This window comes from Chiloscyllium plagiosum, unplaced genomic scaffold, assembly GCF_037043375.1.
Source record: "Chiloscyllium plagiosum isolate Xiang-an unplaced genomic scaffold, Cpla_swu_hap1 HiC_scaffold_14, whole genome shotgun sequence".
In the NCBI taxonomy this organism is placed as follows: domain Eukaryota; kingdom Metazoa; phylum Chordata; class Chondrichthyes; order Orectolobiformes; family Hemiscylliidae; genus Chiloscyllium; species Chiloscyllium plagiosum.
The window spans coordinates 4,461,554-4,476,903 of record NW_028270152.1 but is presented as its reverse complement, the minus strand read 5'-3'; the positions used below and the strand labels follow the sequence as shown (position 1 = coordinate 4,476,903).

The 15,350-nt window shown below is 44.0% G+C and overlaps 1 protein-coding gene and 1 long non-coding RNA gene across 2 annotated transcripts in view; one reads left to right on the top strand and one right to left on the bottom strand.

Moving 5' to 3' along the window:
- lsm3 (LSM3 homolog, U6 small nuclear RNA and mRNA degradation associated) overlaps nucleotides 1–15,350 on the bottom strand; it is a 214,417-nt gene that overhangs the window by 144,144 nt on the left and 54,923 nt on the right. The window lies entirely within an intron of this gene.
- LOC148147702 (uncharacterized) lies at nucleotides 1,248–8,070 on the top strand. The gene is made up of 3 exons (XR_015759356.1): nucleotides 1,248–1,337; nucleotides 3,056–3,143; nucleotides 6,281–8,070. It is a non-coding gene; the product is annotated as an uncharacterized LOC148147702 (long non-coding RNA).

The window sequence follows — 15,350 nt, the reverse complement described above, 5'->3', positions numbered from 1 at the left end:
TTCTCACTTCCACCCAAATAACTTCCCTGGATGTACTTCCAGGAATACCCTCCCTCAGCACAGCTGTAATGCTATCCCTTATCAAAAATGCCACTCCCCCTCCTCTCTTGCCTCCCTTTCTATCCTTCCTGTAGCATTTGTATCCTGGAACATTAAGCTGCCAGTCCTGCCCATCCCTGAGCCATGTATCTGTAATTGCTATGATATCCCAGTCCCATGTTCCTAACCATGCCCTGAGTTCATCTGCCTTCCCTGTTAGGCCCCTTGCATTGAAATAAATGCAGTTTAGTTTATTAGTCCTACCTTGTCCCTGCCTGCCCTGACTGTTTGACTCGCTTCTGTTCTCAGATTGATCTCTTTCCTCACTATTTCCCTGGATCCCACCTCCTCCTCCTCCACACACCCTCCCCCCCCTCCACCTTACTAGTTTAAATCCTCCCGAGCAGCTCTAGCAAATTTCCCTGCCAGTATATTAGTCCCCTTCCAATTCAGATGCACTCCATCCTTTTTGTACTGGTCACTTCTATCCCAAAAGAGATTCCAATGATCCAAAAATTTGAATCCTTGTTCACTTTCTGAGAATCAGTAAACCATATTTTGTTGGCCTTAAGGATTTGATAAAGTGTGCCATAGAAGATGACAATTGAAATGTAAATCTATATGATGCTGAAATCATCTCCTGCATTCATGAACAAAAATTAGAAACACCCGATCAGAGTGCACACTTACAGATAATCCGATCATTGCAGTATTTATATCATATGGCAATTTAGCAGGCAGCCAGGATACAGTAAGCACAGGATTGAGAGATCTGGCAGTATGCACTGTGTTGATATCCTGCACAGAAGATTCAGTCAGATTCCTCAGGAATAAGGCATTCATGAGTGGCGATCTTTCAGCTGACAAAACACTGGAAAATACTTTGCCAAAACAGGCAGTGATTCAACACTGCAACACAGTTGACTCTTAACTGCTGTCTGAAATTTCTGAGCAAGTCATTCAGCTCAAAGGCAATAAGGGATGGGCTACAAATATTGGCCCAGCCTGCAACATTCACAGCCCGTCGATTTGTAAAGACAAATAAAATTCAACTAAACCACATGCCACTGTTAATCATACAATCACTTTCAGTTCAAAAAGACTAGTTAGAGCACATTCTGTACTGATTGCTAAAGAGAAATGTCAAAGCTTTTCATCTCGCACTTGTCAGGTCTGAAACACAAGAAAACTTAGAAAAGTAACAATAATTTATCCAGTGTGAGAAGAGAATGCTGCTTGGTTGGACTGTGGCTGTATGCATGGAGATATAGCAGGACCTGTTGACTAATCCACACCAGGTAAATTGACTCTGAATTATCCTGGGCTGGCAGAAGGGATTGACTGTCTCCACAGTCCTTGCCTCACTGAAAAATGTGTGGACTTTTTTTTGCCTATAATATTAAAATAATATTGAGTACATTTAATGATTTCTTTTTAACTTCAGTTTCCTGAAGCTGTTTACTCTTCCTGAGGTAAATCTGTCAAGATTTTATCCAGATGATCAGCAGGCGGTGCGACAGTGACTACACTGTCCACACAATGATTCATGAACCATCAGACCCAAGTCCTCACATTCTGACCCTTGTCCTAATGTGTAACAATTCAGAACAACCAGTGCTCACTGACCTCATCAACTCCTGGTCCAGCAACATCTTGATTCAACCGAAATATAAGAATCAGGAGCAGGAGTAGTCCAATTGGGCCCTTCAGCCCTTCAGTAAGATCAGGGCTGAACTGATGATGGCCAAAGCCCCATTTTCCTGCCTGTACTCCACAACCTTTGATTTTCTTAACATTGTAATCCTACCCCGGCCTGACCGCCTGCCCAATTTTGTACTCTCATCCAGCCCCGCAACTGCCTGAAGTCTCAGAGCTCCTCCCTTTCTGGCCTCTTGAGCACACTCCATTGTTCATGGCCATGAAGCACAGAGGAACCCTCCTGAACCTCCCTACCTTGTTTCACCAGTATTAAGTCTTTCTTTAAAAGCTGCCCCTTGGACCTAGGGTTTGACCACCTGAACGAATAAATGGCCAAATGCTGTTTGCTTGCTCCCATGAAGTGAATTTCATTATATTGCTAACATCTTATTCTGTTAAGGATGCCATATAAATACAAGTGATTGTTGTTGTTGTCCATGGCCTTACCCCTTCCTACCTTGTAATCGCCCCATGTCCCGGATGATTCTCCTATGTCAATGATTAGATTTAAGTGCAATGTTACCTGGGCTGGAGAGTTTCTGTTATGAGGAGAGATTGGAAAGATTGGGGTTGTTTACCTTTGAGCAGAGAAGGCTGAGCGGGACATGATTGAAATGGAAAAATTCTGAGGGATTTGGATAGCGGGGGGACACATAGAAATGTTTCCCTTTGATGGAAAGATCAATGACTGGGGTGTGAGGGGATGTGAGGAAAAACTTTTTCACCCAGGGGCTAGTGAGAATCTGGAAAGATGGATGGCAGAATCCTCAAGAGTCAAAAGTAGTTTTATTTGTCATTTCTGCCACATACAACTGATACAGTAAAGAGGAGACAGCGTTCCTCCAGGACCAAGGGTGCTACATGGACAGCACAAACTACACAATCACACACAGGGCGGCATAAAGTGCACAAGAAGTGCAAAACCCACAAGACAGCACAGTAATTCCTGACACGTCAGGACAGTAAGCACATTGGTGTACAAATTACCGTGTAATAAAAGAACGATAATTAATAAAACATTTTTTGAGCAGCAATTCCAAGTCGTGCAAAAAATTTCAGATGGAATAGAGCCTGCTCATGCTGTGTTAAGGAGCCTGATGGCCTGGGGAGAAGAAACTGTTGCACAGTCTGGCCGTGAGTGACCGAATGCTCCAGTATCTTCTGCCAGATGGCAGGAGGGAGAAGAGTTCGACAGAGGGGTGTGTGGGGTCTCCTACAATGCTCTTAGCCTTTTGGATGCAGCGTGTGGTGTAAATGCCCGTAATGAAGGGGAGAGAGACCCCGATGATCCTCTCACTGTCCCCACTATCCATTGTAGGGTTTTACGATCCAAGATGGTGCAATTGCTGAACCATGCAGTGAAGCAGCAGCTCAGGGTACTCTTCATGAACCGTCTGTAGAAAGTGGTGAGTATGGGAGGGGGGTTGTGGTGGTGGGAGGTGGGCTTTCCTCAACCTACACAGAAAGTAGAGACACTGCTGGGCTTTCTTGGCTATGGAGCTGGTGTTGAGGAACCAGGTGAGATTCTCCAGCAGGTGAACGCCAAGAAAGTTGGTGCTCTTCACCTTCTCCACGGCAGAGCAGTCGATGTCCAGCGGAGAGTGGTCGCTGCATGCCCTCCTGAAGTCAACAACCATCTCTTTTGTTTTGTCCACATTCAGAGACAGGTTGTTAGCTCTGCATCAGTCCGTTAGCTGCTGCACCTCCTCTCTATGTGCTGACTCATTGTTCCTGCCATTGATGCGCACTACAGTTGTAATATTAGCGAACTTAATGATATGATTCGTGCTGTGCCTCGCTGCCCAGTCGTGTGTCAGCAGGGTGAACAGCAGTGGACTGAACACACAGCCCTGGGGGACCCCCCCATGCTCACTGTCATGGCGTTGGAGATGATGTTCCCAATCCGCACTGACTGAGGGCTCCCAGTCAGGAAGCCCAGGATCCAGTTACAAAGGGAGGAATATAGGGCCAGCAGACTCAGGACTCCAATCAGATGCTGAGGAATGATAGTGTTGAATGCAGAACTGAAGTCTCTGAACAGTAATCTGATATGGGTGTCCTTCTTCTCCAGGTGGGTGAGGGCCAGATGGAGGGTGAGGGAAATGGCATCATCTGTTGAGCGGTTGGGTCGATACATGAACTGCAGGGTGTCCAAATGAAGGGGGCAGCAGGGTCTTAATATGCGCCTCATCACGAGCCTCTCGACACACGTGGGTGTTCGCATAACGGGGCAGTAGTCGTTGGGACAGGACACTGAAGACTTCAGCACGGGGACGATGGTAGCGGCCTTGAAGCACATTGGAACTACGGCGCAGCTCAGGGAGATGTTAAAGACGTCAGTGAGAACATCAGCCAGCACGTCAGAGCATCCTCTGAGTACTCTGGCAGGGATGTTATCTGGTCCAGCAGCCTTCTGTGAGTTGACTTTGCATAGGGTTTTCCTAATGTCGGCCATGATAAGACACAGAACCCGGTCATCGGGAGTGGGGTGGACCTCCTTGCTGCCACGTCATTTCATGCCTCAAACCATGCATAGAGTTGTTCAACTCATTCAGGATGGAGGTATCACCAGCGCACAAACCTTCAATTGCATCTAAGAATTATTTATATGTGCACTTGCAATACCAAGACATACAAGGCTCTGGGCCAAGAGATGAAAAATGGGATTAGAATAGTTACAAAAACAGTTCTGGACAGCTGGAAAAGCTCAGCAGGTCTGGCAGCATCTGTAGAAGGGTGACTCAACCCAAAACATTAACTCTAATTTCTCTCCACTAATGCTGCCAGACCTGCTGAGCTTTTCCAACAACTTCTGTTTTTGTTTCTGATTTACAGCATTGACAGTTTGTTTGGATTTTAAGCAGAATAGTTAGGTGGTTGTTTTTGACTGGCACGGACACGATGGGCCAAAGGCACTTTTTCTGTGTGTAGATCTCTATGACCCGATGTCAGCATTGGCTCTGGCTTTGCAGATGAAGTCAAGATCCATCCTGGTGTTGCAGAATTGCCCACGTTGAGAACTGATACTAAGAGAGGAGGCAGATTGTACATTCCAGCAGCTGTCTTCCATTTAACATCTCTCACTGTTCTCTCTCAGTGACTGCACTTGTTTATTGGAAGGTCTCGACCCCATTTTTGATGATGAATCACCACTTGTGCAACCTGCAAGCCATCCTAGCTGTATGGGACAAGCTGGAGAGACTACGGGATCTTTCCTCTCTCTCATTGTTTGTGTGCATCTGGACATCAACAACAATTTGCACTTATAAAGCACTGACAATGTGAATAAATGTCCCAAGATGCTTTGCAGGGTCTTTATAAAGCAGAATTTGACATACATCATTATGAAGGTGGACTTTCTAAAGCTTAATCAAAGCAAGGCAAGTTTTCTTAAGTTTCTTAAAGAAGAATTGAGGCAGAAAGACAGAGAGATTTCAGGAGGAAATTCTAGAGCTTAGAGTTGAGGCAGCTGAATGACTGCCACTAAGGTTAAAGGGATTAAAATCAGGGATGCTCAAGAGGCCAAACTTGGAGAAGTACAGAGAGCTCAGACGCGGTACAGAAATATGAGAGTACTTCAAAAGCTTTCATTGGCAGTCAAGTGGTTTGGAAAGTGCTGTGTTAGTGAAAAGCACTATCTTTATGCAAATTCTTTTTTCTCTTTCCTTCCTGGTTCCCTGTGAGCTAGCAGCAGCAGAGCTGATAATGTGAGTTAATCTTTTGCAGGTAATTTACTGACACTGCTTTCGGCCGTGAATGAACATGAGAAGGATTCCACAATAAAGTCAAATTTGGAAAAGCATCCCAGAAACCATTACAGCTAATTCTGTCCTCACCAATGTCGGTCTATACCTGGAGGCAACAAACAGAACACTGGCAATTTCCAGTTTTCTGTTTCAGAGTGGTATTATTCCAGTGGTCAATGTTTAATAAACTTAATCCTAAAATATTACAGACGATTACAGGTCAGTACAGTACCATATGTACAGTTGCTGAGCAAAAACATTCACCTCCTCAGAATCTCTCAAAATGCTTTGCATTCAATGGAGTATTTTTAAAAGTATAATTACTGCTGCAATACAGGAAACATTGCTGCCATTTTGCGCACAGCAAGTTACCCCGAACAATAATGTGATAATGACCAGATAATGTGTTTTAGTGATGTTGGTTACGGGATAAATATTAACCCCAGGACATTGTAATGAATTCCTACTTCTGGCAGTAGTGCCACAGAGATTTTTACTTTCTTTTGAGACGGAAGACAGGGCCTTGATGTGACAACTGGCTAGAAACACAGCAGCTCTAACAATGCAACACTCCCTCAGCACTGTGTTTGGGTGTCAGTGTAGGTGTTGTACTCAGATTACAGCACTTAAAACCAACAGCCTTCTATCTAAAAGACAAAAACACAACCCACTGAGCCACAGCTGATACTCTATAACTTTGCATATATGTCATCATTTTACTATGTATGTTGCTCAATAACCTTCCTTTCTTGTTCCTTTCAAAATGCAAATGTCCCATCTTCCTGTGCTGGGTGGAGATGAAGGCATTGTGGTAATCTCCATCTACAAGTTCACTGATGACACCAACATTGTAAACCGGATATCAAACAATGACAAGACAGAATACAGGAAAGAGATAGAGGGCTTGGTGATGCAGTGCAATGATAACAATTTCTCCCTCAATGTCAGCAAAACGAAAGAGCTCATCATTGACTTCAGGAAGCAAGCATGTCCCTGTCTGTATCAGTGGAGTTCAAGGGGAAGATGGTCGAGAGTGTCAAGTTCTTAGAAGTGACGATAACCAACAATCTGTCCTGGATCACCCGTGATGGTTAGAAAGGTGCAATAATGCCTCTTCTTCCTCAGGAGGCTAAGGAAATCCAGCATGCCCATAAGGACCCACACCAACCTTTACAAATGCACCATTGAAAGCACTCTATCTGGATGCATCATGGCTTGGTATGGCAACTGCTCTGGCCAGGACCATAAGAAACCACAGAGAGTTGTGAACACAGCCCAGACCATCATGACAGCCAACCTTCCATCCATGGACCCCACCTACACTTCTCGTTGCCGGGAAAAGGGGCACAGCCAACATCATTAAAGACCTCTCCCACTCCAGTTATAATCTCTTCCAAACTCTTCCAGCGGGCTGAAGATTCAAAAGCTTAAACACACAATACCGATAGGTTCAAAAACAGCTCTTCACCACTGTTATTAGACTGATGAATGGACCTCTCAAATTTCAAGTCTAATGTTTACCTTGTTTGTCTGTACCTTCTCTGCAGTTGTAATTCTGTATCCCTCACTCTGTTCAATCACCCTATGATCCTTGTGTCTTTGTACATTATGATCTGCCCGTACTGCACACAAAACAAAACATTTCACTGTACTCAGGTACATGTAGCAGTAATAAATCAAATCAAATCAAAATGTCACTATTTGGGGAATAGGTAAAAATGTTACTTCAACAGGATTTGTGAATTCCACAAATCCACCACATGCTAGGAATAGGGACAGCGTAGAGCTGAACACATGGCTGCAGGAGGGAAAGTTTTGGACTCTTGGATAATTGGAGATCTTTCTGCGGAAAGTGGAACCTCTACAAACGGGATGGTCTTCGCCTGAACCAGAGGGGTACCAATATCCTGGGGGGGAAGTTTGCTAATGCTCTTTGGGAAGGTTTAAACTAATGCAGCAGGGGGATGGGAACCTGAATTGTACTTCCAGTGTACAGGAGGTTGAGAGTAGTGAGGTCAGGGATAGGTTTACAAGGTCGTGAGAAGGCATCAGCAATCAGAATGTTGGTTTGAAATGTGTGTACTTCAATGTCAAGAGCATCCGGAATAAGGTGGGTGAACTTGCAGCATGAGCTGGTAACTGGGATTTCGGTGTTGTGGCCATTGCAGAAACATGGCTAAAGGAGGGACAGGAATGGCTGTTGCAAGTTCCGGGATTTAGATGTTTCAGATGATTCTCGATAGGAGCGAGAGTAACAGGGTAATTGTTATGGGGGATTTTAACCTACCCAATATTGACTGGGAATACTATAGTTCAAGTAGTTTAGATGGGTCAGTATTTGTTCAATATGTGCAGGAGGGTTTTCTGACAGAGTATGTAGACAGGCCAACAAGAGGTGATGCCACATTGGATTTGGTACTGGCCAGATGTTAGATTTGGACATAGGAGAGCACTTTGGTGATAGTGACCATAATTTGATTACGTTTACAATAGCAATGGACAGGAATAGGTGTATACCGCAGGGAAAGAGGTATAATAGGGAGAAAGACAATTATGATGTGATTAGGCAAGATTTACAATGCATAGGATAGGGAAAGAAACTGCAGGGGATGGACACTCTTGAAATGTGGAGCTTATTCAAGGAACAGCTACTGCGGGTCCTTGATAAATATATGCCTATCAGGCAGGGAGATATTTGTCGACAGAGGGAGCCATGGTTTACTAAAAAAGTTGAAGCTCTTGTCAAGAGAAAGAGGAAGGCTTATGTGAGGATGAGGCATGAAGGCTCAGTTAGGGGACTTGAGAGTTATAAGTTAGCCAGAAAAGATTTAAAGAGAGAGCTAAGAAGAGCTAGGAGGGGACATGAGAAGTTGTTGGCAGTTAGGATCAAGGAAAACCCCAAGGCCTTCTATAGGTATATGAGGAATTAAAAAAAGACTAGATTAAGATTAGGGCCAATCAAAGCTAGTAGTGGAAAGTTGTGTGTGGAATCTGAGGACACGGGGGAAGCACTTAATGAATACTTTTCATCAGTATTCACATTGAAAAAGGGCAACATTAGAATACGGAGACATAAACTACAAGATTAGATGGGATTGTGGTTGACAAAGAGGAGGTTTTAGCAATTTTGGAAGATCTAAAAATAGATAAGACCCCTGGGCCAAATGGGGATTTATCCTCGGATTCTCTGGGAAGCTAGGGAGGAGATTGCAGAGCCTTTGGCTTTGATCTTTATGTCATCATTGTTGACAGGAGTAGTGCCAGAAGACTGGAGGATAGCAAATGTTGTTCCCTTGTTTGAGAAGGGGAGTGGGGACAACCCTGGTAATTATAGGCCAGTGAGCCTTACTTCGGTTGTGGGTAAAGTGTTGTAAAAGGTTACAAAAGATAGGATTTACAATCATCTGGAAAGGAATCATTTGAATAGAGATAGTCAACGCGGCTTTGTGAAGGGTAGGTCGTGCCTTAGTAACCTTATTGAACTCTTTGAGAAGGTGACAAAAGCGGTTGATGTGGTGTATATGGATTTCAATAAGGCGTTTGATAAGGTTCCACATGGTAGGCTATTGCACAAAATACGGAGTTTCAGGATTGAAGGTGGTTTAACAAATTAGCTAGCTGAAAGAAGTCAGAGGGTGGTGGTTGATGGGAAATGTTCATCGTGGAACTCAATTACCAGTGGTGTGCTACAAGGATCTGTTTTGGGGCCAATGCCGTTTGTCATTTTTGTAAATGATCTGAAGGAGGGTTTAGAAGGATGGGTTAGTAAATTTGCAGATGACACTAAGGTAGGCAGAGTAGTGGATACTGCTGAAGGATGTTGTGGGTTACAGAGGAACATAGATAAGATGCAGAGCTGAGCTGAGAAGTGGCAAATGGAGCTTAATGTGGAAAAATGTGGGGTAGTTCACTTCAGAAGTAGTAACCGGAATGCAGAGTACTCAGCTAATGGTAAAAGTCTTGGCAATGTAGATGGACAAAGAGGTCTCGGTGTCCAGGTGCTAAATCCCCGAAAGCTGCCACCCAGGTTGGTAGGGTTGTTAAGAAGGCATTTGGTGTGTTGGCATTTATTGGTATGGGGATTGAGTTTCAGAGCCACAAGGTCATGCTTCAGCTGTACAAGATACTGGTAAGACCGCACCTGGAGTATTGTGTACAGTTCTGGTCACCACATTATAGGAAGGATGTGGAAGTTTTGGAAATGGTTCAGAGGAGATTCACTAGGGTGTTGCCTGGTATGAAAGGGAGGTCTTACGGGGAAAGGTTGAGGGAACTGAGGCTGTTTTCATTGGAGAGAAGAAGGTCGAGAGGTGACTTAATCAAGAGGTTGAGATAGCGAGGACAGTGTGAGCCTTTTTCCTCAGATGGTAAAGGCGAACACGAAGGGACATAGCTTTAAATTAAGAGGTGATAGATTTAGGACAGATATTAGGAGTCGTTTCTTTACTCAGAAAGTAGTAGGGGTGTGAAACGGCTTGCCTGCAACAGTAGTAGACTTGCCGACGTTAAGGACATTTAAATGGGCAAAAGGCATGCGTATGGATAATAATGGAATGGTGTAGGTTAGATGGGCATCAGATTAATTTCGCAGGTCGGTACAACATAGAGGGCCGAAGAGCCTGTACTGCTCTGTAACGTTCTATGTTCTAAAATTTATTTAATAAAACTGGGAATTGAGAGCAAGTCTCACTAAGAGTAACTGTGAATTGTCACCAATTATTATAAAAACCCATCGGGCTCACTGTCTTCATTGTCCTTTGAAATGGCCCTAGCAAACCACTGAATTCCGGGGTGATTAGGGATGGCTACAATCACGTCCCATGAAAGGATAAGAAAAGCTATGTCTGAACAAAAGTCATCCCTCCATCCCATTTCTCCCTCCTAAAATCTACAGCTTTAAAACCTAACCCAAATTAAAATAAAATCTGAAATCTGGATGGAGAAATGCTAAAACCACTGGACTGTGTCCGTCAGTTGTCACGCTAAAGGATGTACCATCCTGTTAATGATTCATCTGCTTTCTTTTTCACTGTAACATCTAACCCTGATTTGCTACAAGCCTTCTTTCTGACTCTTTCTCTGTTCTAGCATTCTAAAGTCTCTCTGACGCTGCTACATCAGTATTTGTGCTCTCTGCTCATGTATTTGGCTATTAGAGTTGATCCTCTAATGTGATTGTACGAATATAAGTACACTTAAGCTTCTCCTACAATGTATTTCTTTTAACTCATAGACTCATAGAGATATACAGCACGGAAACAGACCCTTCAGTCCAACTTGTTCATGTCGACCAGATATCCTAAATAAATCTCATCCCATTTGCCAGCACTTGGCCCATCTCCTTCCAAACACTTCCTATTCATATACTCATTCAGATGCCTTTTAAATGCTGTAATTGTGCCAGCGTTCAACACTTCCTCTGGCAGCTCATTCCACACACACACACCACACACTGTGTGAAAGAGTTGTCCCTTATAAATCTTTCCCCTCTCACTTTAAACCAATGCCCTCTAATTTTGGATTCCCCCACTCCAGGGAAAAGATCTTGTCTATTTCCCCTATCCATGCTCCTCATGATTTTATAAACCTCTATGAGGTCACCTCTCAGCCTCCAGGGGAAATAGTCCCAGCCTATTCAGCCTCTCCCTGTAGCTCAAATCCTCCAACCATGGCAACATCCTCATAATTTTTTTCTGAACCCTTTCAAGTTTCACAACATCATTCCATTGCAGAGAGACCAGAACTGCATGCAGTATTCTAATAATGGCGTAACCAACATCCTTTACAGCTGCAACATGACCTCCCAACTCACTCCAAGGTCTCCTTGTTCAGTAACATTCCCCAAGACCTTACCATTAAGTGTAGAAGTCCTGCCCTGATTTGTCTTTCCAAAGTGAAGTACCTCACATTTATCTAAATTAAACTCCATCTGCCAATCCTCAGCCCACTGGCTGATCTGATCAAGATCCCATTGTACCATGAAGTAACCTTCTTCGCTGTCCACTACCCCTCCAATTTTGGTGTTATCTGCAAACTTACTAAATATACCTCCTATGCTCACATCCAAATCATTTATATAAATGACGAAAAGCAGTGGATCCAGCTCCAATCCTTGTGGCACACCGTTGGTCACAGGCCTCCAGTCTGAAAAGCATCCCTCCATCACCACCCTCTGTCTTTTACCTTTGAGAACAGTTTTGTATCCAAATAACTAGTTCTCTCTATTCTGTGTGATATAACCTTGCCAGCCAGTCTACTATGAGGAACTTTGTCAAATGTCTTACTGAAATCCATATATATCATGTCAACCACTCTGCCTTCATCAATCCTCTTTGCTGCATCTTCAAAAATCTCAATCAAGTTAGTGAGACATGATTTCCCACGCACAAAGCCATATTGACTATCCCTAATCAGTTCTTGCCTTAACAAATATATGTACATCCTGTCTCTCATGAATCCCTCCAATAACTTTCCTACCACTGATGTCAGGCTCACCAGTCCATTGTACCCTGGCTTTTCCATACCACCTTTCTTAAATAGTGGCACCATATTAGCCAACTTCCAGTCTTCTGGCACCTCACCTGTGGCTATTGACGATACAAATATCTCAACAAGGGGTGTTTGAAGATTTTGATTTGATTTGGATTCTGTCTTCTATTTCAAGAAATCTTATTCTGCCCTCAGCAAGAATCATTAGCTGGTTTGTGTATATCTGAGACTTGGAATCATATTGTGCAGGAGGAGGTCATTCAACCTTTCTGGTCCATGCTGGGTAATTGAACTACATGTCCAATTCATTGCCTTGTGCAAGTTTTCTTCCATTACCCTGCAATTTAATCCTCTTCAATTCTATGTCATATTGCGTTTTGAAAGTTCTCTCTTGTACCATCCAACTTTATAAAAATTCATTTAGAGTCACAGAGTCATAGAGATGTACAGCACGGAAACAGACCCTTTCGTTCAACTCGTTCTTGCCAACCAGGTATCCCAGCCCAATCTAGTCCCACCTGCCAGCACCTGGCCCATATCCCTCCAAATCCTTCCTATTCATATACCCATCCAAATGCCTTTTAAATGTTGTAATTGTACCAGCCTCCATCACTCCCTCTGACAGCTCATTCCATACACGTACCACCCTCTGTGTGAAATAGTTGCCCCTTAGGTCTCTTTTATATCTTTCCCCTCTCACCCTAAACTTATGACGTTTAGTTCTGGGCTCCTCCACCCCAGGGAAAAGACCTTGTCTATTTATCCTTTCCATGCCTCTCATGATTTTATAAACCTCTATAAAGTCAGCCCTCAGCCTCCGACACTCCAGGGAAAACAGCCCCAGCCTGTTCAGCCTCTCCCTTTAGCTCAAATCCTCCAACCCTGGCAACATCCTTGTAAATCTTTTCTGAACCCTTTCAAGTTTCACAACATCTTTCCGACAGGAAGGAGACCAGAATTGCAAGCAATCTTCCAACAGTGGCCTAACCAATGTCCTGTACAGCCGCAACATGACCTCCCAACTCCTGTACTCAATACTCTGACCAATAAAGGAAAGCATACCAAACGCCTTCTTCACTATCCTATCTACCTGCGACTCCACTTTCAAGGAGCTATGAACCTGCACTCCAAGGTCTCTTTGCTCAGCAACACTTCCGAGGACCTTACCATTAAGTGTATAAGTCCTGCTAAGATTTGTTTTCTCAAAATGCAGCACCTCACATTTATCTGAATTAAACTCCATCTGCCACTTCTCAGCCCATTGGCCCATCTGATCCAGATCCTATTGTAATCTGAGGTAACCTTCTTCACTATCCACTACACCTCCAATTTTGGTGTCATCTGCAAACTTACTAACTTTACCTCTTATGCTCACATCCAAATCATTTATATAAATGATGAAAAGTAGTGGGCACCGATCCTTGTGGCACTCCACTGGTCACAAACCTCCAGTCTGAAAAACAACCCTCCACCACCACCCTCTGTCTTCTACCTTTGAGCCAGTTCTGTATCTAAATGGTGAGTTCTCCCTGTATTCCATGAGATTTAACCTTGCTCACCATCTCCCATGGGGAACCTTGTTGAATGCCTTTCTGAAGTCCATACAGATCACATCTACCGCTCTGCCCTCATCAATCCTCTTTGTTACTTCTTCAAAAAACTCAATCAAGTTTGTGACACGATTTCCCACACATAAAGCCATGTTGACTTTATGCGAGACTCTCTAATCAGTCCTTGCCTTTCCCATCCACCGCCTCAAACCTCATAGTCCCACAACCCCGCACCGCCCGTTTCTACCTCCTGCCCAAAATCCACAAACCTGACTGCCCCGGCCGACCCATTGTCTCAGCCTGCTCCTGCCCCACCGAACTCATCTCTGCATACCTCAACACGGTCCTGTCCCCCTTAGTCCAAGACCTCCCCACCTACCTTCAGGACACCACCCACGCCCTCCACCTCCTCTATGATTTTTGCTTTCCCGGTCCCAAACGCCTTATCTTCACCATGGACTTCCAGTCCCTGTACACCTCCATCCCCCATCACGAAGGACGCAAAACCCTCCGCTTCTTCCTTTCCCGCCGTACCAACCAGTACCCTTCCACTGACACCCTCCTTAAACAGTGGCATCACATTAGCCAACCTCCAATCTTCTGGCACCTCACCTGTGACTATCGATGATACAAATATCTCAGTAAGAAGCCTAGCAATCACTTTCCTAGCTTCCCACAGAATTCTAGGGTACACCTGATCAGGAAGTGGGAATTTATCCACTTTTATGGATTTCAAGACATCTAGCACTTCTTCCTCTGTAATATTGACATTTTTCAAGATGTCACCATCTACTTCCCTACATTCTATATCTTCCATGTCCTTTTCCACAGTAAATACTGATTTGCTGGATGTAGGCATGCCTGGCTATACCACCATTTATTGCCTATCCCTAAATGCTCTTGCGAAGGTGGTGATGCACTGCTTTCTTGAACCACTGGTGTCCATGTGGTGTAGGCAGACTCATATTGTTGTTTGGGACTGAGTTCCAGCAGTTTGACCTAGAGACAGTGAAGCCATAATGATAAATTTCCAAATCAAGACGGTGAATGCTTTTATTTTATTCATTCAGAGAATGAGGGTGTCACTGGCCAGGTCAGCAATTATTGCCCATTCCAATTGCCCAAAGGACAGTTATTAGTTAACCACATTGCTGTGGGTCTGGAGTCACATGTAGGCCCAACCACATAAGGATGGTAGTTTCCTTCCCTAAAGGACATTAGTGACCCAGATGGAGTTTTCCAACAATCAGCAATGCATTCATGGCATCATTAGAATCTTAATTCCAGATTTTCTCTTTTGTTATTGAATTCAAATTCCACCACCCGCCATGGCAGAATTCGAACTTGGTTCTCCAGGACATCACATGAGTCTTTGGTTAACAGTCCAGGATAATACCACTACACCATCACCTCCTACTGGAGGGGAACTTGCAGAGGGCCATGTTTCCATGTAGCTACCCCTGTCCAAATCATGGGTTTGGAAGGTGTTGCCCAAGAAGCCTTGGTAGTTACTTCAGCGCACCTTCTAGATGGCACACACTACTTCTACTGTGCACCAGTCCTGGAGGAAACAAATGTTGAAGGCGTTAGATATAGATGGTGTCAAATTTCCAGAGATGTTGTTGGAGTTCTGTCACACTCCTGACATGTGCCTTGTAGGTGATGGACAGGCTTTGAGAGTCAGAAGGTGAATTGCTGACATGGTCTTGTAGCCACAGTATTCATGTGGCTGATCCAGTTCAGTTTCTGGTCCATGATAACCCTCAGGATGTTGATAGTTGGGGATTCAGTGATGGTAATGTCAGAGAATGTCAAAGTTCAATGGCTA